The sequence below is a fragment of the Protopterus annectens genome, chromosome 7.part0, assembly GCF_019279795.1.
Source record: "Protopterus annectens isolate FY-2018-M chromosome 7.part0, PAN1.0, whole genome shotgun sequence".
NCBI lineage: Eukaryota > Metazoa > Chordata > Ceratodontiformes > Protopteridae > Protopterus > Protopterus annectens.
Window position 1 is genome coordinate 679,220,806 of NC_056739.1, and position 25,888 is coordinate 679,246,693.

The window sequence follows — 25,888 nt, forward strand, 5'->3', positions numbered from 1 at the left end:
GTGGCCAAATATATGGCCATTGGCATGAAAAATGGTTTATTTTTTTAAATAAAAGTTTTATATTTTTTGGCTGATCTCGGCTGTTTAAGCATAGATGAGTGGCGGGCAAATGGGATCGTGCCGAAAATATAAAAAAAGGAAAACAAATCAAGTTTGAGAGAAATCTGCATGTTGCCATAATAGTCAATGGCTTGCAGAATGAAAACAATACCAGGGAATAGTGGTTGCTAAGGGGAAAGGCTCAGTGTAAGTGTGGTAAACCACTGGTTTACACATTTGGGAGAATTTTAAACTGACAAATCTAACACAACATATTAGGGGCTGCTGTTGCTCTGATCTATCAGCATGTGCTAGAGAATGAGGATGGTGAGGAGGAAAATGCTCAGATTGAGGAGGAGGAGAAGAGTCTTTAGACGCAGGGTAACCTACCAGGGGCTACATGAACTGGAGATAGAGTGATACAGGGTGGACAGGAACATACTTCAGAAACTTGTTGATTTCTGCTGGCCTCACCTCAGAGCCAGAACCAATAGAGGGGAACCCATCCCACTGGATACCAAGGCATGTGTAGTCTTAAGAAAACTAGCTACAAGTACTTTTCAAAGAACAACTGGGGATATCAAGGGGGTCTCACAGATATCTGCATACAGGACAATCCACCATTTCCTGGATGCCATGTGACCACATGCCACTGAGCACATTCACTTCCCCAGTACCCATGAGGAGAGGACCAGCAATATGCATCTCTTCCACCATGTAGCAGATTACCCAGAGATACTGGGTGCCATAGACTGCACGCACATCCACATGAAATCACCACCTGGTGAACAGGGTAGGGTCTACATAAACCACAAGAGCTTCCCCTCCATCAACTGCCAGGTCATGTGCGATGCCCAGGGCATTATCATGAATGTGTGTGCTGGCAGCCCAGGAAGCTATCATGACTCCCACATCTGGCATTCATCACAGCTGTACTGGACATTTGGCAGTGGGGACATCCCATATGGCCAGCTGGTGGGGGATGCTGGCTACACACTGGAGCTGTGGCTGATGACACCCATCAGAAATGCACACAAACCCACACAAGAATGCCATAATGAGGCACACGCACAAACCAGGATTATTATAGAGCATGTGTTTGGGATGGTCAAGTTATGGTTCCGCTGCTTTGACATATCCACTGGAGCCTTGGAGTACTCTCCAGCCACATGTGAACACATGTTCATAGTATGTGCCATGCTACACAATATTATCCTGTGGAAACAGCTGCAGCAGGAACAAAATGGGGAAGGGCCACACAGCCCCCCCCCACCATTGTCAAGGCCTCCGCAGGTACAGAGTGACTCAGAGGAGGAACATCCTGAGCCTGCCCCTGTAGGCAGACATAGGTGTGCCCAGTATGCCCTGGCCTTGGCAAAGAGGCAACGCATAGCACATACACTGACACTGTAGGGCCCCAGGGACTGGTATCTCTATCTCTCTCTCTCTCTGAGTCACACACACAGTAAAACGGATGCCAAACATCACATCATCCATACCTATACATATAGGCAGTGTATTGCATGCATCCAACATATTCAGCCCTCAAGCACCACCCTCACAACAGCTGCAGGCACAAGGTAAGCCAGTCTCTGTAACAAAATAAACTAATGGAGTGGAATTTTCTGATAGCATATCTATGATATTGATCAAGCATGTAAGGGAATTGGGGTGGCCTAGGATAACATCAGACAACTGACAGCTCTGTGGGACAGCAGGAAGTGTATCCCCAGTACTGCCCTACCCACACAATGCAGTACCACCCTAGTTGACAAATACCACTGCACTATATGTGGTGAGACAAATAACGGGAATGGGGGTCATAGGTCACATGTATGTATGTCAAAGTGGGGGCCCCATACTCACCACCAACCCCACACAGCAGATCAGCTGTAGAAAACCATACAGAAATGCCTGGCAAAGGCCCCCACATGGAGACATCCATGAAATCCCCACCCAGACTTTTACACATCACAGCAGGTCTGGCAGTGGCAGTATGGCTTTGAAAGGTAAGAAGTCTGAAACTACAAATGTCTATGCCAGAACAATCTGACCTGTGGTTGATACTGTTATGCCTGTAGTCTGAAAGATAGGGCACACCACTATGCTAAATGGGACCAAAATGTTAAGCAAATATCAGCACAGTCTGTGCAGATGTGTATCATATAAAGTTGTGTCACCCCCCCATAGTCCCATAGAAATGCAGTAACATGTTCCTAGCCTTAAGCAGCATCCAGCTGTCACTCAGAGTGATGGCACAATAGTAACAGAAAGCAATTTACAGTAACACCCACAGTCAACTTACTGGTACCATCCCAGGGCTGTCCCCTGCCAGCAGCCTGGAAATATATGCTCATCAGAATGCACTGCCTTGCTACAGATGGCCTGCATCTGTCACACTTGGCCTACTGGCCTCTGGCAAATGCCTATGCCTCACCCACAATGCCCTTTAGGGAGTGTCATAGGGTCCATAACACCACTTAACACAGTCCATGAAATGCAAAGAAAGTCCATGCTGATAACTGCTAGGAGCAAACCTGCCAGTCTCGGGGAGACAGAAATCTGGACAAAGCCATGACTAATGGGGTGATGAAGGTCCAAACAGAAGGACACCTGTGAAATACTACTCTAATAATGTTATAAAGTTGATGGAATGATTTGTATTAACATGGAATGTCTGATGGCTACGAAGTCTGAAACTGCAATGTCAACTGTCAGTAATATCTAACTTCAACCCTGAGTGACTTGCAAAACACTTTTGCTGGAAAACCACACTTGCATGGGTAAGCAACAAAATATATGAGTCATGCATGTGGACATTCTGTGATACTCTGTACAGTCGAAAGGCAGGGCTACGAGTTTAAACATAAGAATGCACTCATTGCAGACAGGCCTAACCCTGGAAGATGGTGACATGTCTGCACCCACAGAATCCTGGGCCGCAGCCATGAGGAGTAACACACCCCTCCCTGATCACTCATCCTATGCAACATCCTGACCCCAACATGTGGTCATCCAAGCAAAATGAGGTGGGCCATACATATATGTGTGACAAACACACACCTCCAGGCTGGTCAAACAGTTTGACACACAAGACCCTCCAAGTGCAGTCAACCATTGAGGAGAACCCAGTGCAAAGTACTGGTAGCTATAGGCAAACATATCTGCCCAGGACACCCCCAGATATTCTATCGCCTACAAATCTATCTGGAGTCTGCCTGTCATCCTGATCCTGCCTGACTTATATTACCCAACTGTGGACTCAAAATCAGACCAGGTCAGAACATAAATGCACAGAGATTCCACCATTGTAATATATCACCAAGGTGCTGGATCATTCCCACAGCACCAGCAGTCAATTGCTTGTAGACACACCCCTCAACAGGTGGGATTGTGCAAGAATGCATAGCATTTGGCCCAAAAACCTGGTGTGTGCATCATCCATCCTGTATTCCTCTGGTAAATCACTGTGATGATCTGAGGAGGTACTGAAACAATACATGACAGTGTCAAATGGCATATATGACAGATGTCTGCTAAAACAAGCCCTGTAACCCTAGCAACCCATACATTACTGAAAGAAATTGTCATAATCACTTTATGGCCCATTGTCCCCACATTTTGATAGGCTATCTCCAGATATCCTGCACCAACAGGTTGAGAGGTACGGCTGTAGCACAAAACAAACCAGACTGGAGTACAACAATCCCTGGAATGGAATCCCACATGTACTATAGAAGGGCACACTGGGCATGCTTATACACTTAGAGAAATGTCAGTAGGATCTTGGAATTAACAGGCCTTCCCGACCCAGTGCACTTCTCATTGCCCCATCTTAGCACTCCTGAAGATGTCTGTCACCATAGAAGTCACTTCTGTTTAGTTTTGCCTCATAACCTCTGTGGCACATGTGATAGCATAGCACTGTAATACAAATGCAAGCTAGGTAGGAGTTCTAATCTCAGTCCTGGCAAATGTAAAAGTGTGTGTGTGTCACAACTGAAAGCTTTTGGGTCCATTCAAACCCAGTACACTTCCCCTTTCCCTACTTTATCAGTCCTGCAGATATCAGTCATCTTAGAAGTGCCTTCCATCAGATCTCAATCCCATAAGCTCTGTGGTGTGTGTGATAACTGTGTAACACAGTAGTGCAAATAATTAGATAGGAGTTCTCATCTCAGTCTTGGCAAATGTTAAAGTGTGTGAGTGTGTCTGTTTGTAAGACAAAGTATTTTGATAGGTTTAACACCCACTCCCCTACTTTATCAGTCCAGCTGATGTCATTCCCCATATCAGCACCTTTGGCCAGTTCTCAACCTTGTAAGCTCTGTAGCATGTGTGGAAACTGCGTATCACTATGATACAAATGCCTAGTTAGGTAGGGGTTCTACTCTGATAGATGTGTTCCTGTTTGTCGGACAAATTTTTTTTGATAAATTTGACACCCACTGCACTACTTTATCAGTCCTGGTGATGTCATTCCCTTTATAGGTTCATAAGTGTGTAGTAGGCTAATGGCCCAGGAGCCTTTACAAGTCTAGCACATAGAAGGGGTCTGTTATTATGCCACCCGGTGTTACTTCCCAGTGCTTGTGTCAAGTATAGCCACTGCAGAGATCCTTGGGTTGAACTGTCTATTACCCATCCACCCATAAAGATTTCTCTGGAACAGGGTCAGTTAGGTCTCTGCATGACATGTATGGGAAGTGTATTCCAGGGCATGTGCAGTCTCTTGGTGAGGGACCTGTCCCACCAGCATGTTGTGGTGATTGTGGTACTGAGGTAGAAGTCTCTGCAATGTGTGGTGTGGATGGATTTATATGTAGCATTTCTAAAACAGCTGGGTCAGACATTGCTTTGTAAGTCAAGCACAGATAGCTGCTAATTAGGTGATATAACACAGAGAATAGCTTGTGTCCTCTGAGTCTGTCTGTGTACGATGTGTGTTTAATGCCTAGGAACCCCTTTGTGAGGTGCTTCTGTGTCCTCTCCAGCTGTTGCAGGTGTCTAGTGAGGTACATGGCAAATGGGCCATAATATTTGAGGAGTGTCTAATGAGGGAATATTAGGCAGAGATCATTGCGTCTGTCTTTTTGGATGAAAACCCTTGGTAATGCAATGTGCCATATAGAAGGACTTCCTGACCACAGTGGCAATGTGGTGCTTGAAGGAGAAGTTGCTGTCAACCTGTGTCCCTAGATTTCTTATAAATCCTACAGTGCTCATTAGGCTCTCTTTGATGTGGTACTTAATGGGAACTGAGTGTTTTACCAAAGGGGATGATGATGCATTCTGTGGTGTTAAGCTTCTGGCCATGGTTTCCACACCACTCACTGGTCTCAGTGATGCCTTTCTGTAGGATGTCTGCATCACTTGTGGAGCTCATGATAGCTCCCAGCTTCCAGTCCTCTGTGATCTTGGTCAGCCAGAGTTCCTCTGTGTTGGGCTGGACTCATGAGAAGTAGATGCTGGACAGGACACTATCCAGTACTGATACCTGTAGGACTCTACTTGTGAATGCTTGCCAGTCTGACTTGGAGTTTGCCACTGTCACACTGTGTGTTCTGTGAACCAATTTGCAAACCACCCACTGATATAAGGATTGATGTCTAGTTTGTTGGGTTTATCAATAATTCCTGACTGAGGAATGGTATCAGAAGTCTTGGCCAGATTGAGGTAGGCTGTATGCAGTGCCTTACTGTCATACACAGCCCTGGTGACTCACTCAAGGACATCAACCAGGTTGAGCAGCATGAGCTGCCATTCACAAAGCCAAACTGTGTGGGGTCCAGACTTAGGAGATCACCCATAGCTTGGTTAGTCAAGTCCCTGATGATGCAGTCCATACCTGTACATAGTAGACTTGTCAGGTTAAGGGCCCAATAATCCCCAGGGTCTATAGATGCTACCTCTTTATGGAGATGGATGCCTGTAACAGTATGCCATTTTGAAGGGAGAAAGCCTGAGGTGAGGCTGTGACTGACCACAGATGTGATGCCAGGTCTCTTTGTATGCCATATAAAACACAGCCACAGATATTTATTTATTTATTGCATTTGTTTACCAGGAAAGCCCTTTGGGCATTGGAGAGCCCATTTTCAGTGGAGGCCCGGGGAGAAAAGCTCCACATACAAGTTATACATAATATAGCAGTTGGAGTTAGATAAATATTTAAAAGGCTATACAGTAATAGTAAAAGGCATGATTTTAAGCTAAGACACAATTACAGTACTAATGAAAGGCAAAGATTTTGAGCTAAATACAGTATCGTGTACATGTCAGAGCTGACACTGTTTTAACAAAAGTAGTTAGGAAAAGGATTGAGGAGGGGATTATATGTGAAAAATGACAGGGAGGAATAGGTTCAGGAGTGGCAGTAGGTAGGTATAGAGAGAGAGGGTGGGTATTCAGGTTGGGTGGGTAAGAGGGTTAGGGAAAAACCAGGGAAGGTTACAGTGCTGGAGGGTTAGAAAAAGGAGGGTTGCAAGGATGAGAAAGAGGTTGGAGAAGAAAAAGACAGAGGAGTGGTGATAGGAGTAGCAGTGTCAGGAGAGAGTTATTTTTGGATATGTTGGGGTCCCATGGAAGCTGTATTCTTGCCTGTGGACAATGCAGATCTAACCTGGCCTGCAGCAATGCTGAGTGCCTGGCATTCATATGCCATTGTGATTGTCCCCTTGGGGGCAGAGAGGGGTAAAGATGGCACTGAATGTGTTGGCAAGACTGTGGCCAATATCTGTTGTCGCAGAATAGGAATTAGCATTGTGCAGTAACTCACAGCACTTGTGGTTATTGCTGTGGAGGTTGTTGATATAACTATCAAAGGCTTTTGTGATTGTCGTCACTGTCTGCTGCAGTTCTGCCTTCATAGCTGCCTGTAGGTGATTCCATGAGGGATCCCAAGTTGTATTTGAGGCTAATAAGGGGGTTAACCAGTCTTGGGACACCATCTTTTTCTGCAACAGTGTCCTCCTTCTGTTGTACAATTTAGTAATGGCAGGGGACCATCACATTGGCTTCCAGTGTTTGGAGGACAGTGTCTGGGTTCTGCTGGCTATAGCCAGTACCATGCATTCATGTACATGTTTGTGCAGTGAACATGTGTATGATTTGACAGTCATGCAGCTATTTACCATTGGCATGGGTACAGTGAAGTAATCCACCCCTGTTTTTATGACTGCAAAGTCAGCTTTGGAGAGGTTTTGCAAGGTGGTTACCTTTGTGGGGGGTGTGGGTGAGATGTTGAGTTCCATGTTGATTACATCATGTTTGGATCTGACCAGGTAGGGATTGACAACTGTGGTTGAGCAACAGCCCCATATGTAAGTAATCAACACAGGTCAAGGTTGTTGCATCCTGGGGGTCAGTATGAACCAGTCCATGGCATTGGAACTGATAAATTCCAGGAAGCATTGGGCCAGTGTACTGGTGCTTAACTATTTTCCACAGGTGATGGAGGGGTAGTTGAAGTTTCCTACTATGTCAGTGTTGGGTTGGACCTTCATAGATGCCAGGGTGTTGAGGAATGTGCATTGACAGTCTAGGGACATAAATGGGGACTGATAGCAGGCCATGGTGTGAATTGCACTATTACCCAAAGTCAGTTGTACCGGAAGTACCTCTGATGCATTATGCTGGGATACTAGCCTGGAGGTGTGCATATCCATTATGAATATGGTGACAACACCACCTGTGGAGGTGTGGTCCATGTTTGGGGGCTGACTGTGGAATCCATCATAGCCTGTTAATGGAGGGGTGCTGTCTGCTGCTGTGAACCACCTCTCTGTTACAGCACAAATGTCAATGTCCTCCACTCTGAGGAGTGCTTTGAGTGACTGCATCTTGACAGTTAGATGTCTACTGTTTAGCAGCATGACCCTCAGATTGCATACATGTCTAGCTGTTACAATGGTAATTTGATTTGAAACATTGCCTAGTAAGGCACTATAGGGGTGGCAAGACATTTACCCTGTACCTGGAAATGCAGGGCTGACAGATTTAGGACATCTCTGGCAAGGCATCGAGGTCTGTCAGTCATGCTATCCCAAGCAGAGAGTTACTGGATCCCCTGAGAATGACACACAACATGTAAGCCAATGTTGCAGTCAATTATCTGTTGATAGTACTGCAGCATCATTCTGGGTGATGGCAGTATACTGCTCAGGGCTACTGTCACACCTGTCTGGACCATATAATGTGAGAGTTCAACCATGTCTCTTGTCATGTAGTCCAGGGAGGTGTGTCCCACATCATTTACACCCACTTGGATGATGACAGAGTGATACTTGAAGTTGTTGTGGAGTGGCCTGACTGGGTGTGTCATGTGTTGGATGCTGGCATGTGATAGACAGTTAGCTGTTACCACCTCCATAATCAACTTAGTGAGTGGGAGATCTGTGTGCCCCAGTACTGAGTCACCCATGATCACTGTATTGTGCATGGTGGTTAGCCTTAGGAGCTTAGGTTGAGGGGTGCACTGTGTAGATGACATATGTGTCTTTTGACATGTGCTATGTTGTGCTGTCTGAGTGGGTGACTGTCTTGCTGGTCTGTGCTGTTTGTGTAAATGTCCATTGAGTGCCTCTTTGAAGGTTGGTGTGTGGCTTTTCAGTGTATTATAGTGGGTGTTGTGGCTAGCTATGTGTTCCACATGATGTGGTGCAATTGTTGATCTTATTCCCTTGACCAGCTAGTCCAGTCTTTGCTGGAGAGTGCATATTTCCACATTTGGTGATATAGGGGTAACTCTCTCTGGTCTGAGTGTTTGGAGTTTAGAGGAGAGGGTTGTCTGTGTATATGAGGCAGTTGCAGCAGTGCCTCAGAATGGAGTAGTCCACCAGGTTAATGAGTGAAAGCACAGAAAACCACACATCAATCATGCCAGGAGGGGTGGTCTTAACTAGTAAGTACTGGGGCTAATTCCATGATGAATGAGTTTTGCTGTGATGGCTCCCAGGTGTGATACACTTATTGATACAATGACCTGTTGAAGTGCAAAACTATAATGTTATTTGAAGTGCAAGGCAGAAAGAACTAGCAAGATGTAAGGGAGAAACTGAAGGCAGACTTCCTGCTACCTGTAATACTTTACCTCAGATGTGCAGTTATCAGCACCTTTGGCCAGTTGTAAACCCAGTAAGCTCTGTAGCATGTGGAGTAACTGTGTAACACTATAGTACAAATAACTAGATAGGCAGGGGTTCTAATCTCAATACTGACAAGTGTGTGTGTGTGTGTGTGTGTGTGTGTGTGTGTGTGTGTGTGTGTGTGTGTGTGTGTGTGTGTGTGTGTGTGAGAGAGAGAGAGAGAATAATGTACTGTGTGGGTTATACCAATTTTGACTTGCATACCACCCCTTACACTTCCCCTCACTCCTATTTAGTAGTCCTGTTGATGTCATTCACCTTAGAAGTACCTTTGGACCAAGTGAAATTGTATAAGCTTCACAACGTGTCTGATAACTGCGTAGCACTATAGTAGAAATAACTAGATAGGCAGGAGTTTTTATCCAAATACTGGCAACTGTGTATGTGAGAATCATGTACTCTGTGGGTTATACCATTTTTGACTTGTATACCACCCTTCACTCTTCCCTCACTCCAATTTAGTAGTCCTGTTGATGTCATTCACCTTGGAAGTACCTTTGGACTAATTGAAATTGTATAAACGTTGTGGCACGTCTGATGACAGCATAGCACTGTAGTAGAAATAACTAGATAGGCAGGAGTTCTGATCCTAATACTAGTAACTGTGTGTGTGTGTGTGTGTGTGTGTGTGTGTGTGTGTGTGTGTGTGTGTGTGTGTGTGTGTGTGTGTGTGTGTGAGAGAGAGAGAGAGAGAGAGAATCATATACTGTGTGTGTGTTATACCATTTTTCACTTGCGTACCCACCCTTTACAATTCCCCTTACTCCTATTTAGTAGTCCTGTTGATGTCATTCACCTTAGAAGTACCTTTGGACTAAGTGAAATTGTATAAGCTCTGCAACGTGTCTTATAACTAGATAGGCAGGAGTTCATATCCAAATACTGGCAACTGTGTGTGAAAATCATGTACTCTGTGGGTTATACCATTATTGACTTATATACCACTGTTCACACTTCCCCTCACTTCAGTTTAGTAGTCCTGTAGATGTCATTCACCTTGGAAGTACCTTTGGACTAAATGAAATTGTATAAGCCCCTTGGCACATCTGATGACTGCGTAGCACTGTAGTACAAATAACTAGATAGGCAGGAGTTCTAATCCCAATACTAGAAACTGTGTGTGTGTGTGTGTGTGTGTGTGTGTGTGTGTGTGTGTGTGTGTGTGTGTGTGTGTGTGTGTGTGTGTGTGTGTGGGTGTGTGAGAGAGAGAGAGAGAGAATAATGTACTGTGTGGGTTATACCAATTTTGACTTGCATACCACCCCTTACACTTCCCCTCACTCCTATTTAGTAGTCCTGTTGATGTCATTCACCTTAGAAGTACCTTTGGACTAAGTGAAATTGTATAAGCTTCACAACGTGTCTGATAACTGCGTAACACTATAGTAGAAATAACTAGATAGGCAGGAGTTTTTATCCAAATACTGACAACTGTGTATGTGAGAATCATGTACTCTGTGGGTTATACCATTTTTGACTTGTATACCACCCTTCACTCTTCCCTCACTCCAATTTAGTAGTCCTGTTGATGTCATTCACCTTGGAAGTACCTTTGGACTAAGTGAAATTGTATAAACTTCGTGGCACATCTGATGACTGCATAGCACTGTAGTAGAAATAACTAGATAGGCAGGAGTTCTGATCCCAATACTAGTAACTGTGTGTGTGTGTGTGTGTGTGTGTGTGTGTGTGTGTGTGTGTGTGTGTGTGTGTGTGTGTGTGTGTGTGTGTGTGTGTGTGTGCGAGTGAGAGAGAGAGAGAGAGAGAGAGAGAATCATATACTGTGTGTGTTATACCATTTTTCACTTGCGTACCACCCTTTACAATTTCCCTTACTCCTATTTAGTAGTCCTGTTGATGTCATTCACCTTAGAAGTACCTTTGGACTAAGTGAAATTGTATAAGCTCCGCAACGTGTCTGATAACTAGATAGGCAGGAGTTCTTATCCAAATTCTGGCAACTGTATGTGTGAGAATCATGTACTCTGTGGGTTATACCATTTTTGACTTGTATACCACTGTTCACACTTCCCCTCACTTTAATTTAGTAGTCCTGTAGATGTCATTCACCTTGGAAGTACCTTTGGACTAAATGAAATTGTATAAGCCCCTTGGCATATCTGATGACTGCGTAGCACTGTAGTACAAATAACTAGATAGGCAGGAGTTCTAATCCCAATACTAGCAACTCTTTGTGTGTGTGTGTGTGTGTGTGTGTGTGTGTGTGTGTGTGTGTGTGTGTGTGTGTGTGTGTGAGTGTGTGTGAGAGAGAATCATAGAATGTGTGTGTTATACCATTTTTGACTTGCGGACCAACCTTTACACTTCCCCTCACTCCTATTTAGTAGTCCTGTTGATGTCATTCACCTTAGAAGTACCTTTGGACTAAGTAAAATTCTATAAGCTCTGCAACATGTCTGATAACTGCGTAACACTATAGTAGAAATAACTAGATAGGCAGGAGTTCTTATCCAAATACTGGCAACTGTGTGTGTGAGAATCATGTACTCTGTGGGTTATACAATTTTTGACTTGTATACCACCCTTCACACTTCCCCTCACTTCAATTTAGTAGTCCTGTTGATGTCATTCACCTTGGAAGTACCTTGGGACTAAGTGAAATTGTATAAGCTCCGTGGCATGTCTGATGACTGCGTAGCACTGTAGTAGAAATAACTAGATAGGCAGGAGTTCTAATCCCAATACTAGCAACTCTTTGTGTGTGTGTGTGTGTGTGTGTGTGTGTGTGTGTGTGTGTGTGTGTGTGTGTGTGTGTGTGTGTGAGAATCATGCACTGTGTGAGTTTTACCATTTGGACTTGTGTACCACCCTTTACACTTCCTCTCACTCCAATTTAGTAGTCCTGTTGATATCATTCACCTTACAAGTACCTTTGGATTAGGTGAAATTGTATAAGCTCTGTGGCACGTCTGATAACTGCATAACACTATAGTAGAAATAGCTAGATAGGTAGGAGTTCTAATCCCAATACTGACATGTGTGTGGATCATATATGGTGTGGCTTAAACCATTTTTATGTGGGTACCATACACGGCTAGTGACCACCTCCTGATGCCATTACTTTATGTAGTGTGGTAACAGCATCTGCCTCACAGTAGCATGTTAAACCATTGTACAGTCCTCTGTACAGATGTGTCTGGAATATCCAGATGTTTGTAACTTATAAGTGGTCTGTGTGCCTTAACAATGCCCATGCATGTGATTTTGTTGCCAAATAGGCCACAGTGAGTGTACTGACACATATGGCAGCATCAGGTATCATACCTGACTGAAACATCATGCTGATATAACTTCTGTCACCCTCTCACTTGTCCTGGCTTGTAGGTGCAATACATGAGTCCAAATGCTTGTTTTTTTAAGTGAACTGTTCATGTTATGGGTCACATTAAAGTTTGGAAGAGGCATGGACTGCCATATTGTGGTCTCAGTTTGTATGTATTAGAAACACCTGGCATCTTAACGGGGTGTGTGCACATTTTATATCCACTGTATACCAGTAATGTTTCACACATGTCCCTACCTTAGGCCTTTTGTCCAGCCCATTTTGCTGGTCTCTGTCCACTCTGTCCAAATGTCTTGCACTAACAAGTTGTGAGATATGCTACAATAATGTTAAATTCTCTGTGATGCAATGCAGTTAATCCCACAAGTGAACATGCACACAAAGCAATATGGCTATTAGTGATAGTTGTGCGCATGGTAAATTGTATGCCCTTCACATGCCTGGTTTATTGCCAAACAACAACAGAACAATTTCATACTCACCAGCATTAGGCTGCTGTCCCATATGCAGACCAGAGGGACCTAGGTAGTTGGGAGAGAGATGTATTGTCAGCAGACTCACATGTGACCTTGGTATAGGATGGATGCAGCATGTCTGCACATTTACAGTACAAACCCCAATACTACTCAATTTGCTGTCCTCACCATAGATGTGCACCTCTGTGCATTAGAAAATGCCATCCACAACTGCAATCTGACTTGACACATAGATGTAAATATTCTGCAGATACAAGTATGTCTGATATATTAGTGTACTAATCCCCACAGAGCCCTTACCTGCACACTGCCCATCCATTGTGAGGGTGCCACCCACCTCCAGCATGTTAGGCTCGGTACCCTGGGGTTGTACTGGGGTGGTGCCCCAAGGTTGGCAATGAGCTCATATGCTACACAAGTTAGTTGTGTCATTGATGAGAAAAATAAATGTAAAATCAGATGAATGATGTGGTGATGACTGTACCCAAGGGTAACAGAGTGGTCATTGCAGCAAATGTCAATGGGCATGTTGGTGAAGGGAACAGAGGGGATGGGGAAGTGATGGGTATGTATGGTGTTAAAAGGAATGCAGATGGTGAGTTGGTAGTAGATTTTGCAAAACGGATGGACATGGCTGTGGTAAATACATACTATAACACGAGGGAGGAGCATAGGGTGACATACAAGAGTGGAGTAAGATGCACACAGGTGGAATATATCCAATGTAGAAGGGCCAGTTTGAAGGAGATTGGAGACTGTAACGTGGTGACAGGGAATGTGTATTTATGCAGAATAGAATGTTTGTCTGTAAGATGATGTTGGTGATCAAGAAGAGGGGGAGTGTGAATTTGGCACCAAGGATCACATAGTGTGAGTTGGAAAAGGGTGATTGTGAGGTGGAGTTTAAGGAAGAGTTAATAAAGGCACTGGGTGACAGTGTCAATTTACCAAATATCTGGTTAAGTACAGCAGAGCTACTAAGGGAGATGGCTAGAAAGGTGCCTGGTGTAACATGTGGATGGAAGAAGTAGTGCAAGGAGACCTTGTGGTGGACTGAGGAAGTACAAGACAGTATACAGAGAAAGAGGTTGGGGAAGAAGGAGTAAGACTGTCAGAGAGTGGAGGAAAGTAGACAGGAGTATGAGGAGATGAGGTGCATGGCAAAGAGAGAGGTGGTAAAGGCTAAGGATGAGGCATGTGAAGAGTTGTATGACAGGTTGGACACTAAGGAAGGATGAAAGGAGTTGTACCAATTGGCTAGACAGATGTACTGTGCAGCAGATAAGGGTGATAAAGGATAATGTGGATGGAAGAAGTAGTGCAAGGAGACCTTGTGGTGGACTGAGGAAGTACAAGACAGTATACGGAGAAAGAGGTTGGGGAAGAAGGAGTAAGACTGTCAGAGAGTGGAGGAAAGTAGACAGGAGTATGAGGAGATGAGGTGCATGGCAAAGAGAGAGGTGGTAAAGGCTAAGGATGAGGCATATGAAGAGTTGTATGACAGGTTGGACACTAAGGAAGGATGAAAGGAGTTGTACCAATTGGCTAGACAGATGTACTGTGCAGCAGATAAGGGTGATAAAGGATAATGAGGTAAATGTACTCAAAAGCAAGGAGAGTGTGTTGAGCACATGGACGAAGTACTTTGAGAGGCTGATGATTGAAGAGAATGAGAGAGAAAAGATCAGAAAGTGCAAAGGCTAAACAAGGAGGATGTAAGGATAGCTATGAAGAAGATGACTACTGGCAAGCATGTTGGTCCACATTACATACCTGTGGAAGCATGGATGTGTTTAGGGGAAATGGCAGTGGTGTTTTTAGCCAGACTATTTACTGATATCTTGGAAAGTGTAAGGTTGCATGAGGGGTGGAGAGAAAGTGCTTGGGTACAGTTTTAAGAATAAGGTTGATATGCAGAACTGTGGTAACTACAGAGGGGTATCATTGAGTGTGATCTGTATTGAGAGTAGGGAACAGATTTAGGAGACCCTAGAGAGGTGGAGAATTGCTGTAGAGAGGGGCGTAATAAAGGTCAGCAGGACTATGACAGAATATCTGTGTGTGAATGAGAGGAAGGATAGTGGAATATTGAGAATGCATGGAGCAGATTTGGCAGAGGTGGATGTGTTTAAATGATTAGGATCAACCTTTCAGAGTAATGATGACTGTGGAGGACAAGTGAAGAAGAGAGTACAGGCAGGATGGAGAGGGTGGAGAAGAGTGTCAGGAGTGATTTGTGACAGATGAGAACCAGTAAATGTGATATGTAAGCTCTACAAGAGGGTAATGAGATCAACTATGTTATATGGGTTGGAGACAGTCCCACTGACAAAAAGGCAGGAGTCAGAGCTGCACATATCAGAGTTACAGATGTTATGATTTGCACTGGGTGTAACACAGGTGCACAGGTTTAACAATGTGTATATGAGAGGCCCAGGCCATGTTGGATGGATATAAAGTAAAGTTGGAGAGGAGGCAGGATTATATCAGTTTGGACATGTGCTGAGGAGGGGTGCTGAGTATATTGGGAAAAGGATGGTAAGGATGTAGCTGCCAAGTAAGAGGAAGAGAGGAAGGTCTCAGATAAGGTTTATGGATGTGATGAGAGAGGACATGCATGTGGTTGGTGTGAGAGAGTAAGATTCAGAGGACATGCAGAAATGGCAACAGATGATCCACTGTGGCAATCCCGAACACAGTCTCGAGTCTCTGTTCCACATTCAGGATACCTGTGGACTTCTTAGTGATTTTTGGTGCCTTGGTGTACTTTTTTTTTGTTTGTGATTAATTTATATTATGGAATCGGAAACAAACGTGGAAGTGGATGAAAGAGGCAGCAAAGAAGAGCTTGGCCAAGCTAGGAATCTTATTGTCCAATTTTCTTAACTGATTGACTTACTCACTCCTTTAAGCCAATCAATGATTGAGATTGCCGGCACTATGCAAAGGAGCTGTGCCCTTGAAATGCCGGCAGTGGAAGGAACCAGACGACATGAAAACAGGACTGGTAATGGCATTTCAGTGACCAACAGAGTTAATTTTCATGGTGAAATGGATTTTTTATTGACACCTGTAGCCTTGAGAGAGTCTGGAGGAGACCGGAAAATGAGTGAGAAGGGAGCTTGTTCGTTACCAGCTTGACAGGAACAACAGATGTCCCCAAGTACTACAAGGCAGCATAAAATGGACTTTAAGGACTGGTTACAAGTTAGTTTTTTCTAGTAACTTTAAAGAAAGAACTGTTAAACCTGTACCAGTCCTTGACACTTATCAAAATAACCTGAACAAACTGTATAGATTGACTGATAAATTTAAAAGTTTAGACATTGAAAATGCCTACTTAAAAGAATGAATTTCGAAAGGTATTGCCCCAAAAGGGATTAGGGTGTATAAATACCCTACTAATGTTATCCCCAGAAGTGTATTTCATAAAGAATTACTTAATATATTTAATAGATGCGGACTGGACATTTTAAAATGTACTATTGATGAAGGATTTAGGGAAAAAGATAGAAATGTCGAATGACAGCATTACTAATAATTTAATGCACTCGATTCCAGCTGAAAAGACAAAGTATGACAATATCAGAAAATATATTGAAGTTCATTGTAATGCATTAATTAAAAGGAAAATTAATAAATTCAAAATGGATGTTAAGGAGTACATGAACAATAGAAGTTATCCTGAACCTAAGGGCAGGGGAAGATTTTCGGAAAAGGAAAACTATAGAATAGAAGAGGTAAATGAAATTATGAGAGCTGGACAACAAGTGAGGGAGTTAGATGAGTTTTCAGAACAAGATCCCCCCCCCCTGCATAGGTCCAAGAGGTTAAAGAATAGGAATGACCAGTATTTTCAACAACCCCCAAATTTTTGGAGGGGGAGGGGCAGATATGAGATAACATGTGTCACCCCCACCAACTTGGATAAGGAGAATATTAAACAGGATGAGTGTAACCCATTTAGATTCACTATGGGAGATTTTAGTATTTATAATTTTAGTCATTTTTCTTTTAGAAAATGTATATTTTAACCTCCTCTCCAAGGGATTAAAATTCATTCCCTTTAAGAAAGGGGACTTGACAAAGACTCCACCGGACATACAAATGTTTACCACAAAGATAAATTTAGAACTTCTCTTCAGTAATAACATTCACTTGGACCCTAGAGAGTTAAGAAAAAAGAGTGTTTACAATCCACCCTTACACCCCCAGATCAAAAACTTTGAGGCCATTGTGGAGAGTGAAATTAGGAAAAACTTTCACAAAGTAAAATACAGGACAAACTTACAGGAAAATGAGAGAAATGTATTAAACAAATTGAGGCAAGACAAAAATTTAAGGGTGATGAAACCCGATAGAGGGGGTTGAATTGTGATGATGGACTGTTTAACATATGAAGGTAAATGAATGACATATTACTCTGTAGTGTCAAGGAATGAAATCAATATTGCCTACAGGAGGATAGACTTGGCATTGGATGATTTATTACTTGAGGGGTTAATTGATCAGAAAACCTTGAACTTTTTAAAAGTCTAGAAACCAAGAATCCCCACAATCTTTGGGATCCCAAAATACAGAAAAAATGGGAGTAACCCACCACTTAGACCTATTGTTTTGGTAGATGCTTCGAAGACCCTGCCTTTGGCTAAATATGTGGATAGTAAATTGAAACCATTGTGGCTGAAGAGGAACAATATTTTGAGGAATTATTGGGATTTTTTAAGGTGTTTAATAAAGAACTCTACAGGGACAATATTTCATTCCTTACTATAGATGTAGTGGATTTGTTTTCTAGTATCCCCCATCAAAAGGGTATTTCTCTGTTAGAAGAAATTATCTATGAGGATATATCCCTTACATGTAATGAATGTATGGTGGTTATGCAATTATTAGAATTGGTGTTAAAATACAACTATATCTATTTTAAGGGGGAATTGTTCCACCAGACAAAAAGAGTGGCTATGGGTGTGGCTTGCGCCCCCACATATGCAAACCTTGTTTTGGCAAGGTGGGAGGAGAAGTTAGTACTAAATTCTGCGTATTGTGACAACTGGATTTTATATAAAAGGTTTTTAGATGACATATATACTTTATGGGTGGGGTCTGTTGAAAACATTGATGTTTTTTTTAACTTATTTAACAAATTCTACTGAATTTTTAGAATTCACATACAAGGTCAGTCAGGAAAAATTACAGTATTTAGATGTAGAGATATACAAGAAAAACAATAAATTTAACTCAAAAATATTTAGAAAAAGTACTTTTTCAAATTTGTATCTACACTACAACAGTGCTCACCTTCTGCATTACAAGAAGAATATTATCAAGGGGCAGTAAACCAGGTTAAGTAGAATGACCTCGGACAATGACGAGTTTTTGAGAGAGATGAGGTTACTAAGACAATTCTTTAATGCTAGAAACTACCCAAATTGGTTTACTGACCAGATGGAAAACGAAGTAGGTGAAAGAAGGATAGACAAGTTCAAACTTATTTTAGGTATCAGCCTTCCAAATGAGGTTACAGGGATATAGACTAATCAAAATTCCTACAGAAAGGCCTTAGTAATTGAATACAATGGAAGTTCTAACCCGATCAGGAATATTGTGGATACTGAATGGAATAGGTTTATATCTTTTACAGACCTTGAAAAAATATCTAAGGATAAATTGAAAGTTGTTTTTAAAAATTTGTGTAGTTTGAAAAATTTGTTTGGAAAGGAAGAAACTCAGAATAGGATGACAAGAACAAGAAAATGAACTTTTAAATGTGATCGCTGTGCCCAGTGTAGTTACATTGTTAACAAATAAAGTATCCACTTAGTAGAAATACTATGGTTTTGGGTAAAGAATATAGTAACTGTGACTCTAGTGGATTAGTGTAGTTAGCATTATGTCAGTAATGCCAGGCATTTTATGTCGTAAGACTGAACGTAAGCTCAGGGAAATAATTTATGAGCACGTCTATGACATTTCAACTAACAAGGAGACTAATGCTTTATACAGACACAAGCAAAAATGTATTAATGCACAGTACAAATTTTTTATTATTGAAAGTGTGACAATGGATAGTAAGGGTGGTTTATGGGAGGTGACTTTGGAATACAGGGAGCTATGGTGGCAGATCACCCTTCAAGCAAATAAATTTCCAGGGTTGAATGACCACATTTCGATAGCCCCTGTGCTTAAATCAAGGTCTGCTAAACTGTAAGTCATTGTCTCTCCATATCAGGCAAGTACTGGATCTATGGAATAATAGTTTTCTTAATATTATGCGGGGTTTTTTTGACCGAGAATTTTACAGTTGTTTTTCTTCCTTTAGAACAATGGAGTTTTTTAAGTATTTAAATATATAATTAAAATGAATATTTATTTACTTATATATTTTGTTTTTTAAAGTAACTTAATATAATTTATGTATTATAAAAATTCAAACATTCCCCAATATAAAATACATATAGCTTTTAATAGTGAATGGGTTTAACTGTTTTTAGATGCATTTCTGGTAAACACCACTAGATGGAGCTTCATGTCATTTTAATATGTTCTTAGCAATGGATTTTTAACATTCTTAATTTTTATGAAGTTTATTATTTCTGGATTTATTCATATTTATTGTGTTTTGAGATAGGGATTATGTTTTATATTAAATGAATAAATGTATTTTATGATTTAGTCCATTTTTAAAGTAATACCCTATATGAACTTATAGTAGTTCATTTATTAACTTCTGTATTAACTAAGTCAGTTCTTTCTCCATGTGATAGGTTAATTGATGGAATTTTCATATTGGAGGCATTATAAAAGCAATCTGATAGGATTCATTCCACATCTGAAGAAGTAATTGAAATGAAAATGTAGTGTGTGTACATCATTAATGTGTGCCTTGATTGCTGAATAAACTCATATTTTTGCACTACTACATGGAGTCTCCATTCCATACTCAGGGTACCTGTAGACTTCTTAGTGATTTTTGGTGCCTTGGTGTACTTTTTAGTTCTATAGCTGTACATTTGAATAAATCTCACCATGGGGTCAGTAGTGGGTTACAAGGTAATGTTTTGGAAAAAGTCTACTTCTCAGTTTGCTCAAACAGTCCTAAAGGAACAATTGTTATGTACAGAATCCATTTATATTTTTAAAGGTGATACTTTATCCCCTAGGGGATTAAATGAGGAGTACAATTGTAGGCTGTGTATTTAAATGTAATTAAGTGTGAATTCCTTCTTGTATTTAAGGCTGTGTATTTAAATGTAATTAAGTATGAATTGCTTCTTGTATTTAAGGCAATTATTTCTTGCAATGCCTTGAAGGGTTTGTCCAAGACATCAGAGTCTAATGAACGTTTGTGAATTAATGGCTGGTTGTATTTCTCTTTACTATCTTCAATCATTTTAGTTCTTTTGCTAGCAGTTCATTGTATATCTGGCCATTGTGTATGGCCTATCATGTTTTTGTAGCAGCATACTGTTCAGTTATTATTTGGACTGTGGGGTGGCGGATGTGAGTATCATGTGTCCTTTTGTATCCAACTGTGCATGCTGCCCCAGTTACAGGTGGTCTATCAGCAGCATATGTTTGCATGGGAATTTTGAGACATGTATGCATATATATATATTTATATATATATATATATATATATATATATATATATATATATATATATATATATATATATATATATATATATATATATATGTGTGTGTGTGTATAGGTTCATATATATATATATATATATATATATATATATATATATATATATATATATGCATCTCAGTATTTATTGGTAATATATCTACAAATTGTTATACACATATATGTATTTCCATACATATCTATCTCTCTATATATGTATATGTTTCTTTACATATACCAATCCTTCCTGATTGCACAGTGTATCTTCCCTATTGTAAACTGGCTGTGATGTATGGTATGTTTGAAAAAATATCCAAAAGCCATACTGCTCAGATGGCTTAGTGGTAAATTGCAATGACTATGGTGTGCGGGGACCTGGTTCAAGACCTGCAAGGGCTGTTTATTTTGTTGCTAGGCATAACAAGGGCTGTTGGATACAGAGTGATTAAGGCAGCTTTGCGTGGCTTTAAGTGGGTTTGCATGGGTTTGCGTGATAGTAAACGATGCTAATACATGGTTAAACAAATAGATGCTTACACCGTGTAGGCTTCGTTTAGTGATGCTTACCAGTGTGAAAATATGCTTAGCATTCACATTTAAGTTATGCTTAAACCTGCTAAGCATAGCTCAGCAATGGTAACCATTGCTCACATTCCAGTCTTATAAAATAGCAGAGTAATGATATTATGTAATAAGTTAATTTAATTTCCTGTACATAACATGCTTCTATGTGCTGTCATTACAGTAGGAAGGGGTGTGACTGTACTTTATGGGACACTTGGGTATACATGGGTAGTATTACATTTTTTATCTTTTTTTTATACATGGATAGCATCACATGTTATATGCACGCACACTTGCATGTTACACCAGCTACAGTGCACTGGCTGACCAAAATAATTTAACACATATTGTATTATTAAATTAGTAATTTTAACAGTGCTTTTCCATGTAAACGTAGATTGCAGATTGTAGTACTTGAACCATGCACCTCTGCATGCAAAGCTGGGACTGTGAGCACTACTATATTGTTGTTGGTGTTTGAGCTGTATGCTTTTCTATATCTCCTATTGGATATTAATATGATTTTTTTTATATTAACTGTAGAGTACTATGTTTTTTGGCCATGTCATTGAAGACTGGTGTCATGTAGTAATGGCATACATTTCAGTTTTAGATTTCTATTATTCAAAACATTCATCCTAATGCATGACATGTTTGCTATCTTCTTTCTGTCTCTCCTCTGTGCAGATGTGCAGATGTCAGGTATTCCTAAGGCCATACAACTTTGTAGGTGACCACATAGTATTGTGCTGTGGGCCTGGACAATGCTGCTAGTTCCAATATATGGGACATCATTCATGTAAGCCTTGCCCTTTTTCCTTGCCTGTGTGAGGGAGATTGCAGAGGTGGTGGGCTACAGATTCACAGACAGTAGGTGGGAATATTTCACAGGACAGGACATTTGGAGACACCCCAACAACATGGGGGACATATCCCCAGAATTGTGAACAGATTATATGTCATCAGTGCTGTTATACACATGGTGGGTTGATAGATTGACAGGGTTTGTGTGGACATGGATTTAGTGAGTGACTTCACGCCTGATAGTGATATGTTCATGTTATTTGGGCTGTGTATGGAGGGGTGTAAATGTAAGTGTTATGGCTCTTTTTTTATCTAACTGTGCATGCTGCTCCAGTTTCTGCTGGTCTATTGGCTGTATGTGTTTGTAGGGGCAGACTGAGACATGTCCTGTACCATGGTCAGGATTCAGACTACACTGAGTATTGGGGCAATATATGTAGTACTAGTGTGTGGGTGGCAAACAATAATGTATTTGTTCACACAGTCTGTATACACTACTCTTCACTTTACTTACCGGTATGTCACTGTGACTGTGATGATATTGGTTGTGGATATGAACTTTCACACTGGTGTCTGTTTTCAGTGCTTTTACATCCCTGTAGTGCTTGATATATTTACAAATACATGTGTAATTACCCATAGCAGATTTGCTATTTCAGTTAGTTGTGCTATTTCACTAAATATATGTTAGAGCACACAGGAGGGTGTTACTGCAGCAACTGTCTCAGTTTATCTATGCCAGTATTTCAGGTACATCCCCATTTTCATGGCTTCCACCCACCACTTTGTCAGCCTTTGTCCAGATTCATTGCAGTAAGGGGTTCTGAGCATACCTATCAACTGGCTTTATTGTTTCATGATGTCCAGGTTTATTGCTCATATTTCTGGTGTATTGTACAAATTATTTTCATTTCTCTAGTAAATCACTGTGATAATATAATGATTGTTGTCAGTAAATGATGACATACAATTCATTTTCATACCTCACATCCATCAGAATATGTATGCTGAAATAAACTGTGTCACTCTGTCAAGAAGAGTACATGGAGACAATGGCCTCTTCCTTCCTGGATGCAAAAGCATTAGTAATGAGATGTACCACATAGAAGGACTTTCTGACAACACTGGGAATGTGGTGGTCAGAAGAGACATTGCTGTCAACCTGTGTACCAAGATGTGTTATAACGTCTTCTGTGTTTGGGGGACTATCATCAAAGTTGTAATTCATGGCAACAGGGTTTTTCCCAAACAGGATGACAAGACATTTTCTGACACTGAGCTTAAGGCCATGGCTCTGACACCAGTCAATGGTCTCAGTGAGGCCATTCTGTAGGATGTCAACATCACTTGGGTAGTTAATAATAGCTCTGAACCTGCAATTGTCTGCAAACTTTGTCAGCCAGAGTCCCTTTATGTTGGCATGGACCTCAAAGAAGTTGATACAAAATAGGAGAGGACCCAGGACAGAACCATGTGGGACTCCACTTATGACTGCTTGGCAGTCTGACTTGGAGGCAGCTATTTTTACACTGAGAGTTCTATCTCTGAGCCAGTTTGCAACCTGCCTAGTGATACAGGGGTTGATGCCTAGCTTAGTGAGTTTTTGCATGATTCCTGAGTGGGGAATGCTATAAAAGGCTTTGGCCAGATCAGGTTAGGCTGCATGAGCCGCCTTGCCTTCAACCGCAGCTCGGGTGACTGGCTCAAAGAAGTTGTCAGGTTGATTGAGCAAGCATGACCTACACTTCACAAAACCAAACTGTGTGGGATCCTGAGTCTGGAGATTCCCATATCCCTGTTTATTAGGTGCATGATGATGCATTCCATTGCTTCACATAACAGATTTGTCAGGGTAATGGGGTGATAGTTACCATGGTCTGTAGTCACTCATCCTTTTTGGAGAGGGGTGACTGTAGCAGTGCACAATTCGGTAGGGCAAAGCCTGAGGTGAGGCTGTGATCGAACAGGGGACACAGGTGATGTGCCAAGTTGCTCTGTAGTTCATGTAGAACACAGCCAGGGATATTGTCAAGTTGTATTCTTGGCCTAGGACAGTGATGTTTTAACCTCTGCAGCAGTAAGACTGGGTGCCTGGCAGTGTACTGGTATTGTGATTGATCCTTTGGGGGGGGGGGTTAAAGTTGGCACTGAATCTGTCAGCCAGTATATTGGCAATATCTGTTGGATCAGTCTAGGATGTACCATTGTTCAGTACCTCAGAGCCCATGATGGTATTGCCATGAAGATTCTTTACATAACTCTAGGAGGTCTTGTGGTTGTCTTTACTATGTGCTGGAATTCTATTTTCACAGCTAGCTTTAGAGAATTTGATGAGGGATCTCAACTTTTTGTTGAAGCTGATAAGGGTGTTATTCCAGTCTTGGGACTTCACCTCATTCTGTATCAATTTCCTCTTTCTGTAGTAAAGTTTCTTTATGGCAGGGGAGCACAAGATTGGCTTCCTTTTTTTGAATGAGAGCATCTTGGTTCTATTGGGTATGGCAGGATCCATGCATTTGTGAACGTGGTCAGAGTGCATTGGTGTTTGGTTTTGCAGTCATGCAACTAGTCTCCGTTTGCATGGCTGGCATGAGGTTACCACCTCTGTTTTTCGGAGGCCAAAGTTAGCTTTGGAAAGACTTTTATGAAACATTGGGTCAGTGCATTGTTACATGAGTAGCTTCCCCAGTTAATGGAGGGGTAGTTGAAGTAAACCAGTATGAGAGTGATAGGTTGGACAGTAATATTCACCAGGGTGATTAGGAACATGGAGTTTGAGTCTTGAGTCATGATTGTGGACCAGGCTACAACCTGAATCACTGTCTTACCCAATGTTAGATACACCTGCAGTATCTGTGATGTGTTATATTGGGCTACCATTGTGGAGGTGTGTGCATCATTTATAAATATGGAAATACCACTACCTTTGGAGCTTCAGTCCAAGTTCTGGGGCCAAAAGGTGTGTAAAGAGTTATATGCTTGTAGTGCATGGGTGCTTTCTGCGGCCTTTAACCAGGTCTTTGCTACAGCACAAATGCAAATGTTTTCCATTTTAAGGAGCGCTTCAAGTGAGTGCATTTTGAGAGCTAGACTTCTAGTGTTGAGCAGCATGACCCTCAGACTGCATGTGTTTGTAGCTGTTTTATATTTGTTTTATATATATATATATATATATATATATATATATATATATATATATATATATATACATACACACACACATATATATATATATATATATATATATATATATATATATATATATATATATATATATATATATATATATATATAAGTATTTACATTTCTATATATATATGTGTATGCATATATGTAGCTATATTTTGGTGTATAGCTTTGTCCACATGTATGCATCTCCATACATATATACATGTATATATGGAAAACCTGTCTGATTCTACAAAATCCTTTCCCTACTATTGAATGATTCTACTAATTGATATGTTTGAAAAATCATCACTATTTTATAGAGTTCAGATATTGGAATGGTACAGTTGGCAAGACTTTTTGTTTTGTTGCAAGGCAGAACAGTTGCTGCTGGGGAGAGAGGGATAAGGGAAATATTTAAAACAGGTCCCTAGTTTGGGCCCATTGACCCCCATTTTGACAGCATTTGGACAGATTTGTCACAGTAAGAGGTTCAGAGTATGGATCTGAGGTACGACTGCAATACACACACACACACACACACACACACATATATATATATATATATATATATATATATATTTATATATGTGTGTGTGTGTGTGTGTGTGTGTGTATATATATATATATATATATATATATACATATATATATATATATATATATATATATATGTGTTTAAGGTATATACATATATATATATATATATATATATATATATATATATATATATATATATATTTTAAATGTAT